This window comes from Protopterus annectens, chromosome 4.part0 (assembly GCF_019279795.1).
Source record: "Protopterus annectens isolate FY-2018-M chromosome 4.part0, PAN1.0, whole genome shotgun sequence".
NCBI classification, from domain to species: domain Eukaryota; kingdom Metazoa; phylum Chordata; order Ceratodontiformes; family Protopteridae; genus Protopterus; species Protopterus annectens.
Window position 1 is genome coordinate 512,701,410 of NC_056733.1, and position 24,594 is coordinate 512,726,003.

A 24,594-nucleotide genomic window follows, 5' to 3' on the forward strand; every position below is an offset into this window, starting at 1 on the left:
TTAGCTGTTTTAGTTGGTGTAAGCGTGATGTAGTCAACAGTTTGGTAGTTACTGCAGAGGATTAAGCCAAGCTGCTAACAAGCTTCATCTCCTAGTCCTAGTTTTGACTCCCTCAGTCTTCATTTTCCTACTGTGTGATACTGCGCAAACATCTTGTTTGTCTCTAGGCATATGTGTCTGGTGGGTTTACATGCTGACAAATAATTTAAAAAATAGAGTATAAAAGTAACATGTATTATAATCACAATGTTCTGCATGGACCTAATAGTAGTTCTTTTCTCATGTACCATCCTTGGTACAGGCTTAATAGACATGTTGGTCGATTAATTAATTGGCTTAAATTTCTGTTAATATAATATGTTTATTAATACTTGTGTAGTGTAAATTATTAAGCATAATGACAAATAGATGTTATACTGACAGTAAATCTATTAGATATAATGTTTTAATGTTTCTAGGCTAAGAGTCCATAACTCAGCACTCATCTGTAGGAGATTACCTTTAAAGAACAACTATGGGAATATGCACGTTTCCTTTATTTGATGGTTGTTTTCCCTTCTTCCTAACAGTCACATCACTTTATAATGTAATTCAGTGTAAACAAACCTTTTTTCCCCTTCTGTTTTTGATGTTATCTGTGATCGTTTTGCGGTACAGCTTGCCTGTTTAAATAAAAAACTTAATCTCGCACTTGTTGGAACATCCAATAATTCGCCTATCAGTCTGAGAGCAGTTTTCTGTTATTTACAGTAGAACATGCCCATTTGTCAGTTTTTCACCCAGTTTACGCCCACTCGCTAATTATGCACGCCCCCGTCATTATTTGCATTCAGTCACGCCCATCTTCATGCATAAAATCAGCCTCTGCCAGAAACAGGAACTTCTTGTTCGTTCATCTGTTGTTACACGTCCTTGTTTTCTGAAATGGATTGTTCTGTTGCTACAGAATTTAAAACATTGCTAACATACAGCAAGAGCTGTCTTTTTGTGGGAAATTACAGAAAAATAATACTAGTAGACATCGGAGGGCTTCTGGCTCTTGCTGCCTTCTTTTACTGGGTGAGTTTAATAAAAAAAACATGATTATTGGGGGCTAGAGTTTAAATACAGAATTGTAATATATATTTTAAAAAAAAACAGAAGACAAAAGTGACATTGTACAAGGGCTGTGCTAATTCTGAAACAGAGGTACCGTTAAATTTCAAAGGGGAAATCCATTAGCTGCATGTGCTTTATAATCTTTTTAGGGAAATAATATTAATTGATTCCTATTGCACCAATGGCACTTTTAGCTTTGATTAAGAAGCAAGAAGGACTTCAGAGAAAAAGCTGGTAAAAAAAAAAAAAAAGTTGAACGCATTTTCATTTCTGCTGCATACCTCTCAACTGTACAAACTTTCGCAGAATGTCTAGATTCTCGCCTTATAGTTTTGGTTTGTTTATCATAAAATTGTGTTTTTCTGGCAAAATAATGTCACATCATTGCAGATTGAAGTTAGTAAATAATAACAGATGTTTGAGTTGCAGACTTCATACCCTTCAGCAAAATTCAGATTAATGCAAAACCATTTTATTCTATCAACTTTCTTAGTTTGTAAGAGCAATATTTAAAAATTGTCCCTATTGTTGTGCCTTTGTCCCACTTTCATTTTTGGCTTTGTCCAGATATTTTGCTCTAAGAGTTTGAGGTATGGTGCTGATATGGGGCAAATATAATGATCAACATCAGTAAAAGGTATTGACCATAGCAAGCTTGTAATATCTGTCCATCCACTTTAAAGCCTGAAATAATGTTGCTTGGTTTATGGACGTATGACATGTCATGGGCAAATATCTAGAAAAAAACTTGAACATACTCCACATAACTTATATGCCCCCAAAACTCAATGTACAGTAGTATGAAATTAAACCTGTAACAATTTAATTAAGTGCTTAGACTGCCAAAGTTAGACATAAGTTCTTTTTCAAATAAATAAGTAAAATAATTAATTGAATGATTGAATTAGTACTGCAATAAGTAAATAAATTAAGACATTAAAAAAGAAATAATGTTTTAAATGATTTTATTTTTTGCTTAGTTGTTGTTTGTCTTTCGGCTTTTTCCTTCTGTTTTAGTACAGGTAGCATGACTAATTACATTCCTTTTAATTTCTGAGTAAAGTAGGGTGAATGAATGAACAGTTAATTAAATACAAATATATTTTTGTTCTTTTATATGTTTATTCAATATTACATGTTATATTGGCCTCTGCATAGCCATACATACAAAATAGAAAGCACACATGAAAATGTGTCATATTGTTATGTTTCCAGAAGAACAGGTTACTCAGACAAATGACAATATGCTTAGAAGCACTAAGTAATGCAGGGCAAACATAAGGGCATAGCTACATAAGTGCAGTAGAGGACAAAGTAATCCTCAGCAATTTTTAAACAGCTGCGTTATTATGTATACATTAAATTTACTCTCTGACACCATATTTGCTAAATGGTTAATCTGTAGGCAGTATGGTAAATGTTTTTATGTTGTGTATCACAACAGCTGCATTATAGTTCATTACAGTATATATTTCCTTTACTGCATTGGGTCCCATTTGTAAAACCTGGTGTCAGTGTTTAAACTTTGAATGTTTTAAGTGAGTCAGCTTTTGTTTTCACTGTGCTATGTGTTTTTTCCAGTGTAACAAAACCTGATGAATGAATAGGTACTCTTTATTTTTAAGTTATTTGCCTTAACATTTTACTGTGTTCTACATAATGGCTCAAAGAGGTCTAAAACAGATCAGTCTGCATGCCAAGTTGACCAGTAATTCAAAATACATTTATACATCATTCCATGTTACATATACTGCTATATAAAATAAACAAGTACCATTTAACAATACACTGCTTACAACAATTCTTTTGGTCTCCCTGAAGCAACATGTGACATGGTTCAAAGGTTTAAAAAGTTTCATATCACTGTTTATGACATGTTGCTGTGGTTAGAATATGGTCAGAATCAAATATTACTTCATATGAGGTGTAATAAAGAGTACACTGCATGAGATCCTTAAATTGCTGTGCAATGCATTGTCATACTCCGGCAGTGGCTAGAAGAATAAACATGAATCATGTAAGAAACTGTACACTAACATTGGTGTATTACCCATTTTGATAAGTTATGTGTGGAATAGACAATGAATAAATCACTTCACTTTGAAGAGTAATGTAAAAACTTAATTCCAATAATAGTCTGAACATAGCTACTGTAGCACTTGTGAAAAGGCTTTATTTTTGAACTTACTGAAGGGGCTGCTTGGGTCATTGTCTCCTTTTTGTGACTGTACATACCTGGCCATGTAGCTGTCACTTGGTTAATGCTGTATTTTTGTGCTTCTGCATAATTGTACTTATTAATGAAGGGGCCAATTGGATAAATGTTATATTTTGCTGCTTGTGCATGTGTGCACATATTACTGAAGGACCCTTTGGGTGAATGTTTCACATTTGTGGCTGTGCTTGCTTGGATGTAGTAATGAAGGTGCTCACTTGCTTAATGTTTCATTTTGTGGTTGTGCATACTTGGACATATTACTTAAGGGTAGCTTATTTATATGTTTATATGTTTCATTTTGGTGTTTGTGCTTACTTGGACATATTAATGAAGGGGTCAGTTAGTTAAATGTCTCATTTTTGTGCTGCTGCATACTTGGACATATTACTAAAGTGAGTGATGGGTTAAATGTTATATGTTTTTTGTTTGTGCCTACATGGACATATTAACAACGGGGTCACTTTGGTAACTGTTTCATTCCTTTGGTTCTGCATACTTGAACATCTTACTGACTGTGTCACTTGGGGAAAAAGTCCTTTTTCATGCTTGCACATGCCTAAACATATTTCTAAAGAGATTGCTTGGGTAATTGTTTCATTTTTAGTGCTTGTGCTTATTTAAATATATTACTGAATGTATCATTGTGGAAATGTTTTCTTTCAGTAATTGTGCATACAGGGTCATTTTACTGAATAGGTCACCAGGGCAAATGCTTAATTTTAGTGCTTGTGCATCCCTGGATGCAATCATGAAGGGGTTGCTGTAGGAAATAATCCATGCGTGCATCATGGAAGTGCTAGTGCATAAAAGGGCAGACTGCTGAAGTGATCACTGGACAAAGTAATGTATTTTGCATCATTGCATAGTTTGTGCATACTTAAGACAAACAATTTTTTCATGGCATTGATGATATAAATACTTCCTGTTTCTGTCAGGCAGGTGCTTTGTGTACTCAGAGAAAGTCGTGAAGGGATGGCCAATTCAATAAAGATATATTGCACGGCCTTATAGATAAGGCTTTTCTGATTTGCGAGTCTACATTTACTGTGTTCAGTTGACAGCTTGCCCTTGTGCGTGGTGATGACCATTTCGGTCCTGTATTCATCTGGCACATAGCTTGTTTAGCATCTAATATTGAATGTCCTTTGCTTGGTGTGTGACAGGTACTGTTTCATGTCCAGCATTAGTCAACTGGTTATGTTATGTGGCACAAGAAGGCATTGTTCTCAACCCTGCCTAATGCTTCATGGACTTGTTAATGGGACAGTTTGAGGCAGAGTACACAGAAGTCTAGATTTGGGGAATGTTGGCATATATGAGTTTAGGGAATATTGGACTGTAGGGTTGTATGATTTGATTAAAACTTCTCTGCTAGTAAAACGGCTATGAGTTCTGTGTCTGAGTGGGTGTTCTCAAAATTAGTTCTGAGCATTTTGTGAATATGGAAATATGCTAGTACTGGTTATCAAACAGTTTAATATTCTTATTTGAAGGCATATTTGTGTATGAAGGGTTCAACTGGCCACTGTTTCATTGCTGTGATTGTGATTTTTTTTTTTTTTTTTTTTTTACATATACTGATGGTTCCCTTGGGTATATGTTTCGTTGTGGTGTTTCAGCTTACTTGGACAAGTTAAAGAGAGGGGCTTGTGCTTGTGCATAATTGGACATATAACTAAATTGCTTGCTGAGATAGTGGTTTTCTCTGTGTTTCTGCATACTTGTAAATTTTAACAATGAGGTCCTTTTGGGAAAATTATTTAATTTTGTCTTTATGCATACTTGGACATGTCACTAGAGTTGTCACCTGAGAAAATGGTTCATTGAGATGTTTACACATGGCTAAACCAATTAGTCAAGAGAATTCTTGGGTAATATTTAAATTTTTTGTGCTTGTGCATATCTGGGCATATTACTGAGGAGGTCATGTGTGGAAATATTGGATTTCGGTAGTTGTGTATACATGGCCGTAATACTGAAGGGGTCATGTGGGGAAATGCTTCATTTTAGTGCTTGTACATACCTAGACATACCCCTCAAGGGGTTGATGTAGGAAACAATCTGTTTGTGTGTCTAGGAAGTGCTTGTGCACACATGGTCAGACTACTGGTGATCACTGGTCAAAATAATGTTTATATGTCATTGTAATGCTTGTCCATACGTAAGACAAAGTAATGATGGGCTTGCTGATGGAAAGAAATAATTTTTGTATCAAGGAATTGCTTTGTGGTTAACTGGACAAACGACTGTAGGATGGTTATTTCCATAATCACCCTTTCAGAAGGCTTACAGATAAGGATCTTCAGATTTGTGAGTCTGCATTTACTGGGTCAGTTAACAGCTTTCCCTTGTGCATAGTGATGACTGTTTAGGTCCTGTATTCATCTGGCACATGTGCTGTTTTGCATCTATTATAGAATGGCCTATGTAGGCGGTTGGATGGGTTCTGTTTCATGGACAGGCATTAGTCAACAGGTTATGTTAACATTCACAAGAAAGCACTGTTCTCCACATTGGTTACTGCTGTATGGACTTGTTTGAGGTACATTTTGACACAGCCTACTCAGAAGTAAGTAGATTTGGGTAATGTGTGCATATAAGTGTTTGGAGAATGTGTGTTTTACCTGAAGTTGTTGCTGGGGTTAACTGTTGTATTTTGGTGTTTCTGCATACTGGGCCATATTAATGAAGGGATCACTTGGCTAAATGTTGTTGTTTGTTTGTTAACTGGGTTGGTCCAGCTGAGCCAGTGGCCCTTTTTCAGTGGAGACCTGAGGAGAAAAGCTCTGCAGATTTTACAGATACAATGAAGTAATAACACAGTTAACAGTTACCAACACAGTTTAAAAAGAGATACTAATATAGTTGTCAGGTATTTGTTTGTACAGAAACATGAAAAGAAAATACAAAGCATAAAAGTATAATTCTTGTAATATCAACAAGGTTTTTTTAAAATTAGCAATTGGGTAAAATAATAATGTTTCATAGACAAGAAGTTAGGTAGGGACAGGTATGAAATACTTCTGTATGATTTAGTCTCCTAGCTAGATGAGTTATTGATTTGAGGAGAGTGAATTGTAGGTGTGTAGGATGGGGGTGGTGGGGGGGTGGTGCAAAGGTAAGATGATTCAGTAGGGTCTTGACAGGGGCAAGACTTTAAGTTGATGCAGTCTTAACTCGTTTTTCAAGTGCTTGGGGTGGTGGATGGTTCTTATATGTCACGGGAGTTTATTCCAGGCTTAGGCTATGCTACATTTCTAAAGCAACTTTCCAAAATGTTTGTTAGGTTTATATATGTCAAGGAGTTGTTGATTAGATGTACGTAGAGTGCAGATTGGGATGTAATAGGATACAAGGGAGGAGAGAGAGAGGTAGGCGGTAGGTTTGTATAGAACAGAATGTATAATTGGAAATTGAGAAATTTGGAGTTGTTGGGGGTATTCGAGCCATTTAAGTGAGTTGAGTGCAAGGCAGTGGTGTGAGTTGTGTGGAGAGTTAGTAGCAAATCTGGCTACTTTGTGGTAAGTATGTTGGGGTTTAGATAAATATGTGGAGTGACTGGAAGTGAGGATAGGGGCTTAATAGAGAAGGGAGGGAAGGAGGAGAACAGACTGAGCTAGGGAGAGTGTAGCATCTGAGTTAAGAAATTTCTTATTTCGGTATAGTAGACCTAGTTTTTGGTGTTTTTCTTTTTGGATATTTTGCTGAATATGCAAGTTAAATTTAAGTTCATCAATAATTGTACCTAGGAGCTTAGTGTGGGGTTCGACTTGGATGGTGGTCTTGTCAACGGATGTTTATTTATTTTACATTTGTTTACCGGGAAAGTCCGACTGGAACAAGGTCCATTTACAGCAGAGGCCTGGGAAGAAAAGCTCCATAACATAACAGTACAAATACAACAAATGACAAACAAAATTCTGTACAGAGGCATATGTATAATCAGAGTGCCATGTCTTTATATGACAACACATAATCCACGAATGACAGAAAATTTCTTTACAGTGGCATATATACAATCAAGATGATTTTTCATACCTTAGTTTGATTTGAGCAAGCTTGGTATATAGATAACAAAATTTTGAATTCCCTATTGGTAGTACAAAGCATAAAAATGAAGGAATGGAATCTGGAAAATAATGCTATTTGGGAGATATGTCATAGCATGAGAAATAGTTTGTAGGATAGTAATTCCTGAAAGGGAGTATTTGAGTAGTACAGAATAGCTGAGGTAAGCAGTGAGGAGATGAGGTGTGGCAAGTTAGGAGGAGAGCAGAAAAGGGGATGTGATGACAGAAGTCAATTTATGGTGAGAGAGAGGTCGAGGAAGAAATAGTACGAGTTTAGTTTTTTTTTTAGGATTTAAGATGAGATGATTTTTTGGTGAGCCACATTTTTGTGGAGAGGAAAGAGTCTTGGGTTTGTGTATGGATCTCAGAGATATTGTCAGAGATGGAGATGAATGTAGAATCGTCAGCATATTGAATGAGGGAGGATTGTTTGCAAAAGGTGTGGAGGTCATTTATGAAGATATTGAACAGAAGGGGGCCTAGGATAAATCCTTGTGGCACACCAGATTTTATGTGTAGGAAGGAGGAGCAGGAAGTGATCCATCTGACTGATTGCTGCCTAGTGGAAAGGTAGCTGGTAAACCAATTAAGAGAAGTAGCAGAGAGATTTAGATCCCTGAGTTTAGAGAGGTGTAAGGAGTGGGAAACAGTATCGGAGGCTTTGGAGAGGTCGAGGAAGACACAAGATACAAGTTTGTTATTGTCTCTGGCCTCAACTACTGTGTGAGTAAAGGCTAACAATATGGTAGAGGTACTGTGGTTTGGCCTGAAGCCATGTTGAGTGTGAGTTAGTAGGTTTTCCTGAAGGAGAAAAGTATTTAACTGAGTATGAATGCACTTTTCAAGTATTTTTGAGAGAGTGGAAAGTATCGCTGTGGGTCATTAATTAGATGGCTCACTGGAATTTCTGCTTTTATGGAATGGGATAGTGTAGAAGGCTTTCCAAATGTCTGGGACGGTGGCTTCTTGAATGGCTCTATTAATTCTAAGGGATACAGGGTAGGCTATGGATTCAGCAGCAAATTTAAGGAAGATAGGCAGTAAGTTATTTGCAGAGGGAGAACCGGGTTTAAGCTTAAGCAGGAGTGATTTACTGTAGGCTGTGGAGATGGGTCTCAGGGTGAAGGGAGTGTTGTTAGTTGGAGTAGGGAAGGGTGGAGATGGGTTGGAGTTGTGATTTGTTTGTGTAAGTTTTTGGATGGTATCGATGAAGTAATTGAGAAGGGTGGCAGTTTCCAGTGGGTTATTGTTTGGGAAAGGGGAGGGTGTGGATGGGCTGCTGGGGTGGAGGATCTTGTTTAGGGTGGCCCAGAAGTTTTGTAGGTTAAATATTTGGCCAAATTGGGGTGAATTGTAAAAAGATTGTTTGTCTTTATTGACTATTTTTGGGGCGAGGTTCCGTAGTGCTCTGTAGATTTGGAGGAGGAAAGGATTTTTGGTGCTGGTCCAAGCTTTCCAAGCACTATCTCTTTTATGCGTAAGAGATCAGGTTTCTTTAGAGAGCCAGGGGGCATAATTGGCTTTGGTTCTGATTTTCATGGTAGGGGCTATGGAGTTGAGAGTATCTAGGAAATTTTATGAAATGTAATAACAGCATCATTGAGGGGGCATTGCTGGAGGAAGTACCAGTTTATGCTAGCCAGTGTGGAGTTAAATATGTTGGCATTAAAGTTAGTGAGTTTACGACATTCTCGGTAGGAGTGTGAGTTGGTTGATTGAGGGCAGTATCTTTGGATATAGGTGAGAAGATGATCACTTAGGTTGTAAAGTAGGGTGCAGGGGTTGTGACAGAGGTGGCAATCTAGGATAGGATTGGTAGGTGAGGTTTTGTGCATGTGTGTGGGAGATGTGATAAGTTGGAGAAACTCACGTAAGTTAATGCAGAGTTGTGGGGTATGTGATGATAGTTTTGACCAATCAGTATTGACATCCGCAAGAATGACTGTTTATAGTAGATGTTGTGGGAAAGCCAGGACTGTGCTTGTGTATGCTTGGCCATAGTCCTGTGTCATTACTATGGTTATGCTTAATTCAACATATTACTGAAGGGTTGCTTATGTATATGTTTCATGTTGGTATTTGACTTTACTTGGGCATTTTAGAAATTGGGTGACCTATTTACTGGTGCCTCTGCATACTAGAACAGATCCTTGAAGTGGTTGCTGGGGTGACTATTGCATACTGGGACATATTACAGAAGGGGTCACTTGTGTAAAGGATTCCCATTTGTTCTTATGCATGCTTGTTGTTTCTGCTTAGTTGCTCGTACTGAAGACTGGGTCGACGAGTTAAATGTTGGATTTTTGTGCTAGTGCATACTTGAATATATAATTGAAGTGGGTACTGGGGTTAATGTTTTAATTTTGTGTTTCTGCATACTTGGACATGTTAATAAAGGGACACTTGGGTAAATGTTTCAGTTTTGCACTTCTGCATACTTGGAGATTTTACTGCATAAGTCATTGTGAAAATGGTTCAATTTGGTGTTTGCACAAAACCTACATATATTACTGAAGAGATTGCCGTGATATTATTTATTTTATTTATTTATTTATTTCAGTTTGATTACTGGGGAAGTCCACTGGGCCAGTGGTGTGCCCATTTTCAGTGGAGGCCCGGGGAGAAAAGCTCCAATAAGCAATATGGTTACAAAGGTTACATAAATCAATGGTAAGTACATACATATATGGATACACAGGTTACATAATGCAATGGTAAATACATATATGTAATCAGGTGCAGGTGGATAAATTGACATTGAAATACAATTTTGACATAGGTAGCACAGTTTGTAGGTATTTACATTCAGGGCAGTAAGTTTAGACTGACTGGACAATAAGCATCAGTGAATTACTTGATATTTACAATATATACAATACTTGGAGTCAAGAGAGAGAAGATGCTTAGTCTGAGTATGTTAGCTTAGGTTTAATTAGAGAATAGAAAAAGAGGTAATAGTGCAGAGAAGAGCAGGAGTATGGAGAGCTCAAAGGGGAAATTCTTAAGATTGTTATGTAGGGTGAAAGCAGGAGCATTTACGTTTAGTGGATAGGTAAGAGAAAAGTAGGGTTTTGAAGGATTCAGAGTTAGGTGTAGTCCTGAGTGAATGAGGGAGAGAGTTCCATTTTTTGCCTACAGTGAAAGAAGGAGTTGGCCTGCAGGGAGTTTGTGTTTGTGGACAGAGATTAAATTTTGGTGTTGAGATCTGGTTGGGATTTAAGGGGGAAGGATGTTTGTTAAGGCTGGGCATTTATCTGGATAGAATATTAATTTGTGCGCGGTGGTTAGTTGGAAATAGTCTAGGAGGTTTGAGAGTTCCAGCCAGTTCAGAGATTGTAGGGTTAGGCAGTGGTGAGTAGAGGTTTTGGATTTAGTTGCGAATTTGGAGATTTTATTATAGCAAGTTTCGTGTTTAGAGGTGTTGGAAGAAGATAGGTTAGTTAGTAGAGGGGCTCCGTATAATAAAGAGGGTAGGAGGTAGGTATTAGCAATAGTTTGCCTTGCAGAGTTGGAGAGAAAGCGGTTATTTCTATAGAGCATGCCTAGCTTTTGATGGGTTTTCTTTATGTTTTGTTGGATGTGGATATCAAATTTAAGGTGTTAGTCTATGGTAATGCCGAGGAGTTTTGCAGAAGGGACCACTTCAATGGCAGAGTTGCTTTGGCTAAGGACTTTGAAAGCATTCTTGTCAAAGGAGAAATTTCTGGAGGGAGGAAAGAGAAGTATTTTGGATTTATTAGAGTTGAGAGAGAGATGGTTTTGGTACATCCAGTTTTCGGTAGTGGAAAAAGCTGTTTGAGTTTTAGTCTGGAGTTCAGGTAGGTTGGAGGCGGCACAGACTAAGGTAGAGTCATCTGCATATTGGATAACTGTCGTATCAGGGATGATTGAGTGAAGGTTGTTAATGAAAATGTTGAAAAGCATGGGTCCGAGGATGGACCCCCTGGGGGAACACCGGTGGGTGTTGGCAAGAAGGAGGAGGTAGAGTTCTTCCATCTGACAGCTTGAGATCTGTCAGATAGGTAGCTGGAGAACCAGGAAAGGGTACCAGGGGAGAGATGAAGGTTAGAGAGATGAAAGAGAAGGTGCTTGTGGGAGATGGTATCAGAGGCTTTGGAAAGGTCTAGCAGTACTGTGGATACTAGTAATCCAGAATCATGTGCTCGATTTACTGTGTCTAAGAAGGATAGTAAGGCGGTAGTGGTGCTGAGGCCAGGGCGGAAGCCATGCTGGGTAAGAGTTATGAGGAGATTCTGAATTAAAAAAGGCATAAGTTGAAGATGGACACATTTTTCAAGTATTTTTGATAATGGTGAGAGTAGGGCAATTGGGCGGAAATTAGAGATAGTGTAGTTTTTGCCTCCTTTGTGAAGAGGTAGAATGAAGGCAGATCGCCAAAGTTTGGGTACTTAAGACTGTTTTATAGGTTCATAGGTTCATAGGTTCATACTAGGCTATCTGCCCTAGGGCATTTATAAGCCTAGCCAGAGTATGTTTGGCTTTCGCCACCCATTTTAAATTAATTTTGCTATGCCCTTTTTCGAGGTTAGTATAGTGTGCCTCTGTCTAACAGTGACACAGAAGTGATACCCGGGGTAAACCTATGATCTCCCATCCACTCATCAAGATTCCTCTTGAAGAGAGTCAATGAGGGACTCTGCCTAACCTGGACTGGGATTTTATTCCATAGTGAAGGGAGCCTCTGGGTTATGAATCTGTCCCTCCAGCATGTCCTATTTATTTCAGTGCTGAGGTTCAAGTCTCTCGAGCGTAGCTCGATGGGATTTGGATTTTTGAGGTGCAGCATGTCCCTTAATTCCGGGTTGGACATGGCCTTATACGTCAGGCACAGGTCACCTCTGAGCAGGCGGTATGCCACTGAGTAGAGCTGGAGTTTCTTTAACCGGGCAGCATATGGCATCTGTTTGAGCCCTTTGATCCTCTTGGTGAGGTACTTTTGGGGTCTTTCCAGTTGCTGCAGGTGTTTGGTAAGGTACATCCCAAAGGGCATTGTACTCGATTATGGGCGTGATGAGGGATGAGTAAAGAGGCACGATGACCTCCCTAATCTAGATGTGAATCCCTTCATGATTAGGTGGGCTATATAAAATGTTTTTCTAACCACTTTGGCCACGTGGTTGTCAAATGAGAGATTGCTATCAACTTTGGTCCCCAGGTCCCTAATGACTTCTTCTGTACTTAATGGATTACCACCTATGTGGTAATTTGTGGGCACTTTGTTTTTGCCAAAGGGGATGAATATACACTTTTTGGCGTTTAGCTTGAGGCCATGGCTCTGGCACCAGTTGTCTGTTTCTATGAGGCCCTTTTGGAGGATGCTTGTGTCGGCTGGAGAGTCGATTATGGCGCCCAGTTTGCAGTCATCTGCGAACTTGGTCAGCCACAGTCCTTCCGTGTTGGCCTGTACCTCCGAGAAATATATACCAAACAAGAGAGGTCCAAGGACTGAGCCTTGTGGGATGCCACTTGTAACTGGTTTGGAGTCTGACATGGCTCCAGCAATTCTAACCATATGGGTTCTGTCCTTGAGCCAGTTTGCAACCCATCTAGTGACATAGGGGTTTATATTTAAGCTGGTGAGTTTATCTATAATGCCTGAGTGGGGTATTGTATCGAAGGCTTTTGCGAGGTCCAGATAGGCTGTGTGGACCACCTTCCCTTCGTCAATGGCCTTGGTGACTGTTTCAAAGAAGTCAACCAGGTTTAAGAGGCAGGATCTGCCCTTAACAAAGCCAAACTGGGTAGGATCCAGTGTCTGTAGGTCCCCAATATCTTTGTTTATGAGGTCCATGATGATCCTTTCCATAGCTTTGCAGACCAAGCTAGTCAGGCTTATGGGGCGATAGTTTCCAGGGTCCGTTGAGGCACCACCTTTGTGGAGAGGGACCACTGTTGCTGCACGCCACTCTTTGGGTACATATCCTGTAGTAAGGCTGAGATTGAACAGTAGTTTTATGTTTGGGTTTAGCTCTTCTTGGAGTTCATGTAGGACGCAGCCTGGGACACCGACTGGTCCCATTGATGCTGTGTTTTTGCTTTGGAGAGGGCGGCTCCCACCTGAGCATCTGAGATGTCGGGGCAGCACTCTGCTGGGATAGATATTTGCCCTTTGGTGGGGAGGGGAGAAGTTTGCGCTGAACCTGTCAGCTAGGATGTTGGCAATGTCTGTGGGATCAGTGTATTTTTTGTCATTTTGGACTAATTCTGAGCATATCTGGGAATTCCCACCCAGGTTCCTAACATAACTAAAGAAAGCCTTGTGATTATCCTTAGTGTCCTGTGCAATTTCTCTCTCGAAGCTGGCCTTTGACGATTTTATGAGTGCTTTCAGTTTTTTGCTAATACTGATCAGAGATGCCTTCCCTTTTTGGGATTTTGCTCTATCATGTAGTAGCTTCCTCCTTCTATTGTATAGTTTGTTTATGGCTGGGGTCCACCAGACAGGTCGTCTGCCTTTGGAGGATTGGGTCTTGGTTTTATTTGGGATTGCATGATCCATGCATTCCTGAAGGTGTTCATAGAATGCATTTATAAAGGATTCTGCGGTCTGGGCCGTATTTTCCACAGGCCCGGGGGCTTTGAAGGATTCCACCTCAGTTTTGAGGAGTGTGAAATTTGCTTTAGAGAAGTTTTTCACTGTGGTTTTCTGGGCAGGGGTGGGGTCGGGATGTGAATATCCAGTGAGATCAGTTTATGGTCTGATCTTACCAGTGAGGGATACACTTCTGGTCTGGAGCATAGAGTCCCCATGTTGGTGATGATCAGGTCCAGTATGTTTTCCCCTCTTGTGGGAGTGGTAACAAGTTGTTCCATAGCATTTGAGTTTATGAATTCTAGGAACCTTTGGGCAAGGGTGTTGGAGCTAGAGTAATGCTCCCAATCTATGTTTGGGTAGTTGAAGTCGCCCAATATAATGGTGTTCGGAGAGACCTTCATATTTTCCAGTGTTCTCAGGAATGCCAAGTGGGGTTCCTGGGTTTGGGAGGGTGGTCTGTAGCAGGCTATAAACTGGAAGGCAGTTTTACCCACTGTTAGTTGCACATGGATAGTCTCTGATGCTTCGTGCTTTGCCACCAACCTGGAGGTGTGGGTATCTTTGATGAATATCGATACTCCCCCTCCTTTTGTGGTTCGGTCCAAGTTTTGGGGCCGAAAAGCATGGTATGAGGTATAACCTGGTAGTGCTGGGGTGCTCTCGGGAGTCCTGAACCAGGTTTCTGTTACTGCACAGATATCGATGTTCTCCATGCTAAGGAGAGTTTCGAAAAGTGCATCTTGAGGTTTAGACTTCTAGCGTTGAGTAGCATTACTCTTAGTTTCTTATCCCTTGTGATACCTATGGAGGTGGGTTTGTCTTTTGAGCCTTGCCTAAAAAGGCACTATGGGGTAGCAAGAGCCTTTGCCAATATCCGAAAGCCCAGGGTGACAGGTGCAAGCCCTCCCTAGCAAAGCATCGTGGCTTGTCGTGCATATCATCCCAAGCTGACAGGCATTGAATCCCCTTTGTATGACACCAATACTTAAGCCAGTTGTTGAAATTGATCATCTTGTCTTCATATTGTGGCATCATTCTTGGTGAGGGTAAGATGCTACTCAAGGTCAGGGTCATACCAGCCTGGGCTACATGCTCAGAGAGCTCCTCTATGTCTCTTTTCATGTAGTCCAGGGAGGTACATCTCAGGTCATTCACACCAGCATGGACAATGACTGAGTCATATTTGTACTTGCCTTGGAGTGACCTGAGTGCTTGTGTTATGTGGCGGATCCTAGCGCCAGACAGGCTGCTCACCGTGACCTTCTCCTTGTTCAGCCTGGTGAGCGGGACGTCAGTGTGCCTGACGATAGAGTCACCTATTACAAGTGTATCAGGTGTGTTGCTTAGCCTTAAGGGCTGTGACTGTTCGGCACACTGGCTTTGTGAGATATGTGTTGCACGTGTTTTGTTTTGGGGTAGCGGTTGCTTGGGTGTCTGCTTTGGAGGTCTGTTAATTAGGATGCTTATAGGGAGAGCAGTACCATCAGCAGCGGATTTGAGGAAGGAGGAGGGTAAGTTGTCCGGGGCATTTGAGCATGGCTTTAGTTTTGATAGGAGTCTTTTTATGAAAGTAGTTGGTACAGGTTTGAGTTGGAAATTAAGCATACAGTTATTAGGGGTGCTGGGAGTAGAGGAAAAAGAGTTGGATGGATTATTGTCGGGAAAATATTTGGTTAGATTAGCTATGGATTCTGTAAAAAATGTGTTGATGTGAGCTTAGTTCTGAGTCAGTTAAGCTAGGGTCAGGGCAGGGATTATTCCTGGATCCTGGGTGGAGTAGGGAATTAATAGATTTCCAGAATTGTTTTGGGTTCTTGTTATTGTTGGATTGAAGTTTATTGTAGTAGTTTTTTTTTGTCTGAGGTGATTAGTTTCTTTACTTGGTTGCAGAGTTGGGTGTATTGAAGCAAGGTAGAAGGCATCTTATTTTTTTGGTAGAGCTTCCAGGATTTGTCCCTGCAGTGCATGATTTGTTTAGTTTCTTTGGATAGCCAAGGAGCAGAATTAGTCTTGATTCGTTTGTATCTTGGTGGGGCTTGGGAGTTGAGGGTTTTCAAGAAGATAGAGTTAAAATATTCTACTGCATTGTCAAGGGGAAGAGTATATAGGATTTGCCAGTTTATATATTTAAAAGTGTTTGAGAAATTTGAGGGGTTGAAGTTGCTGAGATTGCGAGTGTGGATATAGTGGTACAACTTGTTTTTCTGTTTGTCCACATTTGGACATACTATTGACACAGTTCACTTGGCTAACTTATTCATTCTATTGCCTCTGCATAATTGGACAAAGTACTAAAGGTATCATCTAGACAAAAAGGATATTTTTGATGCCTGCACATGTCTAGTCATATTTCTGAAGGGATTACTGGGATAAATGTTTCTTTCTTACTGCTTTTGCATATTTGTACATATGACTTCATGGGTCACTTGTGGAAATGTTTTATCTTGGTACACAGACATATTTGAACACATTACTCATGGGGTCACTTGAGTATGCGTTTCAATTTGGTGTTTGTGCATACCTGGCCGTATACTTGAACCATCCTTATGGTACATGTTTCACACTTGTGCTTGTCTGTGCTTGAACATAGCCATGGATGGGTCGTTTGGTTGAAGGTGTCAGTTGCACAGAAGGCTCATTTGGCTGCTTACACAGACCTGCACCTTATTTCAGAAGAGATTGCTTAAGTAATCATTTCTCTTTTAATTCTTGTACATATTTGGACATATGACTTGGGGGGTTGCTTGGGTAACTGTTTAATTCAGTACATGTGCATACTTGGAGATATTACTCATGGGGTCACTTGGATAAATGTTTCATTTTGTTGTTTGTGCACACCTGGCCATATAATTGAAGGATTCCTATGGTAACTGTTTCCCACTGCTGCTTGTGCAGATTTAGATGTACTAATGACGGGTTCAGTTGGATAATGTGTCATTACTGTGCTTATGCATGTTTGGACATATTACAGAAGGGTCACTTGGGTATATGTAACATGTTGGTATTACTGCTTACTTGGACATATTAAAGGTGGTGTCACCAAGTTAAATGGGCCTCTGCATACCTCCACTTATAATGTGGTTGCTGGGGTAACTGTTGCTTTTTTGATGTTTTTGGATAGTTGTGCATCCACGGTGTTTATGTCTACTTGGACATATTCCACAAGGAGTAGTTTAGATAAATGTTTTATTTTACTGCTTGTGCATACTAGGTCAGATAACTAAAGTGGTTGCTGGGGTAAATGTTTTAATTTTGTGTGTCATCATAACAGGACATAAGGGGTTACTTGGCTCTGTACACCTGGACCTATCACTGAAGGTTATCCTTTTGATAATGGTTAATTTTGCTTGCACATGCCTCAACATATGAGTGAAGTGGTTGGTTGGATAACTGCTACATTTTTTACACTTGTGCATGGTTCAACATATTACTAAAAGGTTCGCTTGGGGAACTGTGTAATTTCGGTACTTGTGTATACATGTAGCACATCAACAAAGGGGTCACCTGATGAAATGGTTCATTTTAGTGCTTGTGTATACTTGAAGAGACCAATGAAGGGTTGATGTAAAATATAATCCATGGGTGTGTCAGGCAAGTGCTTGTGCAGAAAATGTCACACTGCTTGTTGGCTGTTGGTGAAGCACCCTCCAAGAGGAAAAAACGCTGAGAGAAGAAGGGAGCCACTTTTGAGATTTTAAGTATTTTTTCTCTGTTTATTTGCTAAGTTTTTCTGCATAGCTGCCTAGCTTGAGCATTTTCTGGCTTGTTAAACTTGATTTCTGTATTAGTAGCTGTATTTAGAGCACAACCAAAAGCTGTTTGCTGAATTTCCTGTTTGCACTTAATTTTAAATCGTTTTTTTTCTTAAAACTTGCATATTTTCTGTCCTTGACCTAGCACTCTTGTGTGGGGTCATTTACTGCACTGTTATAACTTGATATTACTTGTGAACCTCTGTTATCTCTGTAAAAAACAAAACAAAAAAAAATCTTGCTTTTTTCCCACTTTTCTGAGTGTTAAAAAAGTTCAGTTACAGGCTTGTTGTTCCTCAACTGTTTGAACGTTTCTGTAAGTCCATTTTGCTTGGGCTGAAGGAGGGTCTCTGTGTTCATCAGTGGCAGTGACTAACATTGAGCAGCTTCCCTGCCCCCGTAGAGGTGGTTACTGACTTGAAACTGTAGTTTTATTGGCCACTAGGGGTCATTTCCATAACTCCTTCATCTTCCTCTCTTAAAACCTAGTTGCCTCGTGGTTTGAGCGTCTTTTCAGGCTTGTTGGCTGTTGGTGAAGCACCCTCCAAGAGGGAAAAACGCTGAGAGAAGAAGGGAGCCACTTTTGAGATTTTAAGTATTTTTTCTCTGTTTATTTGCTAAGTTTTTCTGCATAGCTGCCTAGCTTGAGCATTTTCTGGCTTGTTAAACTTGATTTCTGTAATAGTAGCTGTATTTAGAGCACAACCAAAAGCTGTTTGCTGAATTTCCTGTTTGCACTTAATTTTAAATCGTTTTTTCTTAAAACTTGCATATTTTCTGTCCTTGACCTAGCACTCTTGTGTGGGGTCATTTACTGCACTGTTATAACTTGATATTACTTGTGAACCTCTGTTATCTCTGTAAAAAAACAAAACAAAAAAAAATCTTGCTTTTTTCCCACTTTTCTGAGAGTTAAAAAAAGTTCAGTTACAGGCTTGCTGTTCCTGAACTGTTTGAAAGTTTCTGTGAGGCCATTTTGCTTGGGCTGAAGGAGGGTCTCTGTGTTCATCAGTGGCAGTGACTAACATTGAGCAGCTTCCCTGCCCCCGTAGAGGTGGTTACTGACTTGAAACTGTAGTTTTATTGGCCACTAGGGTCATTTCCATAACTCCTTCATCTTCCTCTCTTAAAACCTAGTTGCCTCGTGGTTTGAGTGTCTTTTCAGGCTTGTTGGCTGTTGGTGAAGCACCCTCCAAGAGGAAAAAACGCTGAGAGAAGAACGGAGCCACTTTTGAGATTTTAAGTATTTTTTCTCTGTTTATTTGCTAAGTTTTTCTGCATAGCTGCCTAGCTTGAGCATTTTCTGGCTTGTTAAACTTGATTTCTGTATTAGTAGCTGTATTTAGAGCACAACCAAAAGCTGTTTGCTGAATTTCCTGTTTGCACTTAATTTTAAATCGTTTCTTAAAACTTGCATATTTTCTGTCCTTGACCTAGCACTCTTGTGTGGGGTCATTTACTGCACTGTTATAACTTGATATTACTTGTGAACCTCTGTTATCTCTGTAAAAAACAAAAACAAAAAAAAATCTTGCTTTTTTCCCACTTTTCTGAGAGTTAAAAAAGTTCAGTTACAGGCTTGCTGTTCCTGAACTGTTTGAAAGTTTCTGTGAGGCCATTTTTGCTTGGGCTGAAGGAGGGTCTCTGTGTTCATCAGTGGCAGTGACTAACATTGAGCAGCTTCCCTGCCCCCGTAGAGGTGGTTACTGACTTGAAACTGTAGTTTTATTGGCCACTAGGGGTCATTTCCATAACTCCTTCATTTGTCCTCAGAGGAGTGGTTTAAGGCAGTAACTTGTAGTTTATTGGCCATTTTGGGTCATTTCCTGTCTTTTCCAGCCCCTGCTATAAAGACGCTTTAAGCGCATTAGCGTGATTTAGCCCGATTTAGCTCGGAGTTGCTACCGTTGCACACTAGGGCAGCGCCGGTTAAGCAGGTTTAAACTATTCGGGCTACCTAAAGTCCACTCTTCAAATTTTCCCTTAAAACTACCTTCCTCGAACTATACTACTGATCTAATCAGCGTATCCTATAATCATCTCTACTTGACTCCAAGTAGACTATTCTCTATCTGTTAAACGTAGCACTTGCTCCTACAGTACTTATTACCTTGATACGGCACTCTTGTCATAGATAGTACCCCAAAAAGGCAACCCCCCATTTCTCGGTCACCCACGTCCCCGGAATCTTTTTAAAGTTTTTTGTCTATTCCTTCTAGCATGTCGAGGGATCAGTTGCTAGTGTCCTCTCCTGCTCAGCTGGTGAACCTGGGAATATTGAGGCAATGTTACAATTGCCTCATGTACACAGACAACCCTCTCCTCCTCCCACAAAACACAAATACATGCGAGAGATGCAACTATACGGCCAAACTGGAGGCTGAGCTCTCTCAACATAGGACTGGCAAGACCAGTCAGGAGGAGAAGGTTACCACACACACTATAGACCCAGTCTCACATAGTACCATTACAACCTCAAATCATACACATAAACACACAAAGACATACTCGGAGGCTCTGATCAAAAATCTACCAAAACAGCAGAGGCCACCAAAGCAGACACTCAAACAACCACCACCTCAGAACACAACACCTGCAACACATAGACCTCACAGTCAGAGTGTCATACAGTCACAGCCCTTAAGGCCAAACACAATGCCAGACACACTAGTCATTGGTGACTCCATAGTCAGACACACTGACGTCCCGCTCACCAGACTGAGTAAGGAGAAGGTCACAGTAAGCTGCCTGTCGGGCGCTAGAATCCGCCACATAACGCAAGCACTCAGGTCTCTCAACAGCAGGTACAAATATGACTCAGTCATTGTCCACGCTGGTGTAAACAACCTGAGACGTACCTCCTTGGACTACATGAAAAGAGACATTGAGGAGCTCTCTGATTATGTAGCCCAGGCAGGTATGACCCTGACCTTGAGCAGTATCCTACCTTCACCAAGAATGATGCCACAATACAGAGATAAGATGATCAGCTTTAACAATTGGCTTAAACACTGGTGTCATTCAAAGGGGATCCAGTGTCTGTCTGCCTGGGATGACATGCTGGACAAGCCACGCTGCTTCGCAAGGGACGGCTTGCACCTGTCACCCCTGGGATACCGGATATTGGCAAAGGCTCTTGCCACCCCCATATGCCTTTTTTAGGCAAGGCTCAAATTCTAAACCTACCACCCTAGAACACAAAAAAGGAAAAAAACTAAGGGTAATGCTGCTCAATGCCAGAAGTCTAAATCTCAAAATGCACGCACTCGAGGCCCTTCTCAGTATGGAGAACATCGATGTCTGTGCTGCGACAAAAACCTGGTTCAAGGCTCCTGAGAGCACCCCAGCGCTATCAGGTTTTACCTCATATCATGCGTTCCGGCCCCAAAATCCGGACAATACCAAGAAAGGAGGGGGGGTATCCATATTCATCAAGGACACCCACACCTCAAGACTGGTGGCAACGCACGATGCATCGGAGACCATCCAGGTGCAATTAACCATAGGCAAGACTGCTCTGCAAATTGTAGCATGTTACAGGCCACCCTCACAAACTCAGGAACCTCACATGGCCTTCCTGAAAACACTAGAGGGATAAATGTATCACCAAACACCATCATACTAGGTGACTTCAATTACCCTAATATAGACTGGGAACACTACTCAAGCCCAAACACCCTAGCCCAAAAGTTCCTGGAATTCATAAACTCAAATGCCATGGAACAACTAGTCACCATCCCCACAAGAGGAGATAACATACTTGATCTCATCATCACGAACATAGGAGCACAATGTTCAACACCGGAGGTGTACCCCTCACTGGTGAGATCAGACCACAAACTAATCTCGCTGGAGGTCCTCATCCCACCCCCACCTGAAAAAAAAAGACCACAGTAAAGAACATCTCAAAAGCAGACTTCACACTTCAAAAGACTAGTGTGGTCTCCTTTAAGGCCCCGAGCCAGCGGAAAACAGTACTCAAGCCGCTGAATCACTTACAAATGCCTTCTACCAGCACCTGCAGGACTGCATGGATAAGGCAATCCCAAGCAAAACAAAGACTCTTTGTACCAAAGGCAAGCGTCCAGTCTGGTGGACCCCAGCCATAAACAAACTCTACAACAAAAGGAGGAAGCTACTACAAGATAGAGCAAAATCCTTAAAAGGTAAGACACCCTTGATCACTATAAGTAAAAACTAAGAGCTCTCATAAAATCATCCAAAGCAAATTTCGAGAGAAAAATAGCTAAAGACTCAAAAGACAATCATAAGGCCTTCTTTAGCTATGTTAGAAACCTGGGAGGAAACTCCCAGATATGCTCAGAGCTAGTTCAAAATGATGTGAAGATTACTGATCCTACAGACATTGCCAACATACTGGCTGACAGGTTCAGTGCAAACTTCTCCCTCCCCCAAAAGGAGAGATATCTATACCAAACGATTGCAGCCCCCAAACATCTCCAGCGCCCAAGTGAGAACTGCTCTCTCCAAAGCAAAAACACAGCATCCATGGGACCTGATGGTGTCCCCGGCTGTGTGCTCCATGAACTCAATGAGGAATTAAACCCACAGCTAGGACAGCTGTTTAATCAAAGTCTTACCTCTGGATACGCACCCAGGAGTGGCGCACTGCAACTGTGGTACCACTTCACAAAGGCGGTGCCTCCACCGACCCTGGAAATTACCGGCCCATTAGCTTGACAAGCCTTATCTGCAAAGCCATGGAGAGGATCATAATGGACCTCATAAATAAAGACATAGGGAATTTTCAGACTTTGGATCCAACCCAGTTTGGCTTTGTCAAAGGCAGATCATGCCTTTTAAACTTGGTTGACTTTTCAAAACAGTCACCAAAGCCATTGATGAGGAAAGGCAGTCCATACAGCCTACCTCGATCTGGCTAAGGCCTTCGATACAATACCCCACTCAGGTATCATTGAAAAACTCATCAGCTTAAATGTCAACCCATACATCACAAGATGGGTTGCAAACTGGCTGAGTGACAGAACCCACAGGGTCAGAGTTGCTGGCGCCATGTCAGACTCAAAGCCTGTCACAAGTGGTGTCCCACAGGGCTCAGTCCTGGGCCCACTCTTGTTTGGCATCTACTTTTCCAAAGTACAAGCAAACACAGGAGGGTTATGGCTGACAAAGTTTGCAGATGACTGCAAACTGGGCCATAGTAGAAAACACATCTGACACAGATATCCTTCAGAAGGGTCTCACAGAAACAGATAACTGGTGCCAGAGCCACGGCCTAAAGTTAAATGCCAAAAATGCATAGTCATACCCTTCGGGAAAAACAAGGTTACCCTAGCTACCAAATAGGTGGCAATCCACTGAGCACAGAAGAAGTTATCAGGGACCTGGGGACCCAGGTTGATAGTAGTCTGTCATTCGACACCCATGTAGCTAAAGTAGTTAGGAAGACCTTCTACATTGCCCACCTTATCATGAAGGGATTCTCATCTAGATCAAGGGAGGTCATAGTCTCCCTTTACTCATCACTCATCAGACCAATGATTGAGTACAATGCCCCATTCGGAATGTATCTGACCCGACACTTGCAGCAGCTGGAGAGGCCACAAAAGTTCCTCACCAAAAGGATAAAGGGTCTCAAAATCTGTCCTATGCTGCCCGACTGAAAGAACTCCAGCTCTATTCAGTCGCTTACCGCTGCTCAGAGGTGACCTTTGCCTAACATACAAGGCCATGTCAAACCCAGATTTGATGAATATGCTTCACCTCAAAAATCTAGATCCATCAGAGCCACAAGGGCGGAGACTTAAACCTTGACACGGCTATTAATAGGGCGTGCTGGAGGGATAGATTCATCACCCAAAGACTCCTATGCTGTGGAACAAAATCCCGGTACATGTGAGGCAGAGCACCTCGCTGGCCTTGTTCAAGAGAAATCTTGACCAATGGATGGGAGATCGCAGATATACCCCAGGGATTACCTCAGTGTCACTGCTCGACAGAGGCACAGCAAAATAATGGGTATAGTTCCCCATACTAAAGGGGTGGCGTAAGCCACAAAACGATGGGCTAGGCTTGTAAATGCCCTCGGGCAGATAGCCTAGTATGAACCTATGAACCTATTGGTCACTAGGAAAAAGAGTCAATATTGTGTTATTGTAGTGCGTGTTCTTACTTGAGCTAAACTACTGCCATGGTTGCTGATAGCAATAATTATCTGTTTGAGTTGTGACATTGCTTTGTGCTTACTTGTGCAATCTGTTTAAGGAATGGCTAATTCCATACTGATCCTTTGAGTTGCCTAACAGATAATGCTCTTCAGATTGGTGAGTCTGCATTTACTGTGATCAGTTGATGGCTTGACCTAGTGTATGATGATGAAGTCTTAGGGTCTGTATTCATCTGACACATAGCCTGTTTGGCAATGGCTTTTGAATGGCCTCTGAAGAATGTTTTACAGATACTGCTTCAGGTCAGCCAATTGTCAACACGTTACGTTGACTGCCACAAGACAGCACTGCAGTCAAACTTGGATACTGCTTTATGGACTTGTTCATTGTTCATACATACAAATATTTCCAGCATGGGCATTACTGCCCTTCTAGCATGACAATATACCAAAACAATTATTACCACGTAACGTGTCGAGGCTGTTCTTAAAAATATCAAAACTAGTACTTGCTTTAATGTAATTTGGTAGTCTGTTCCTTGCATCAGCTACTCTGTCATGGAAACAGTTGGTACACTTTTCTCTCACTCCCATATAATCTTCTACATAGGTTGTCTGATTCTCTATTACTGTTTGATAACCCCAACATTCCCAGAGGTAGTAGTCTATAAATGCCTTATATACTTGAATAAGATCTCCTCTTTGATATTTGTAAGAGACACTGTACACATTCAGATATTTTTGATTATCAA

General features: G+C 40.9%; 1 protein-coding gene across 3 annotated transcripts in view; it reads left to right on the forward strand.

Moving 5' to 3' along the window:
• The window catches only part of LOC122799403 (zinc finger protein 271-like), a 405,050-nt gene that overhangs the window by 101,484 nt on the left and 278,972 nt on the right, over positions 1-24,594 (forward strand). The gene's annotated exons all lie outside the window — the stretch shown is intronic.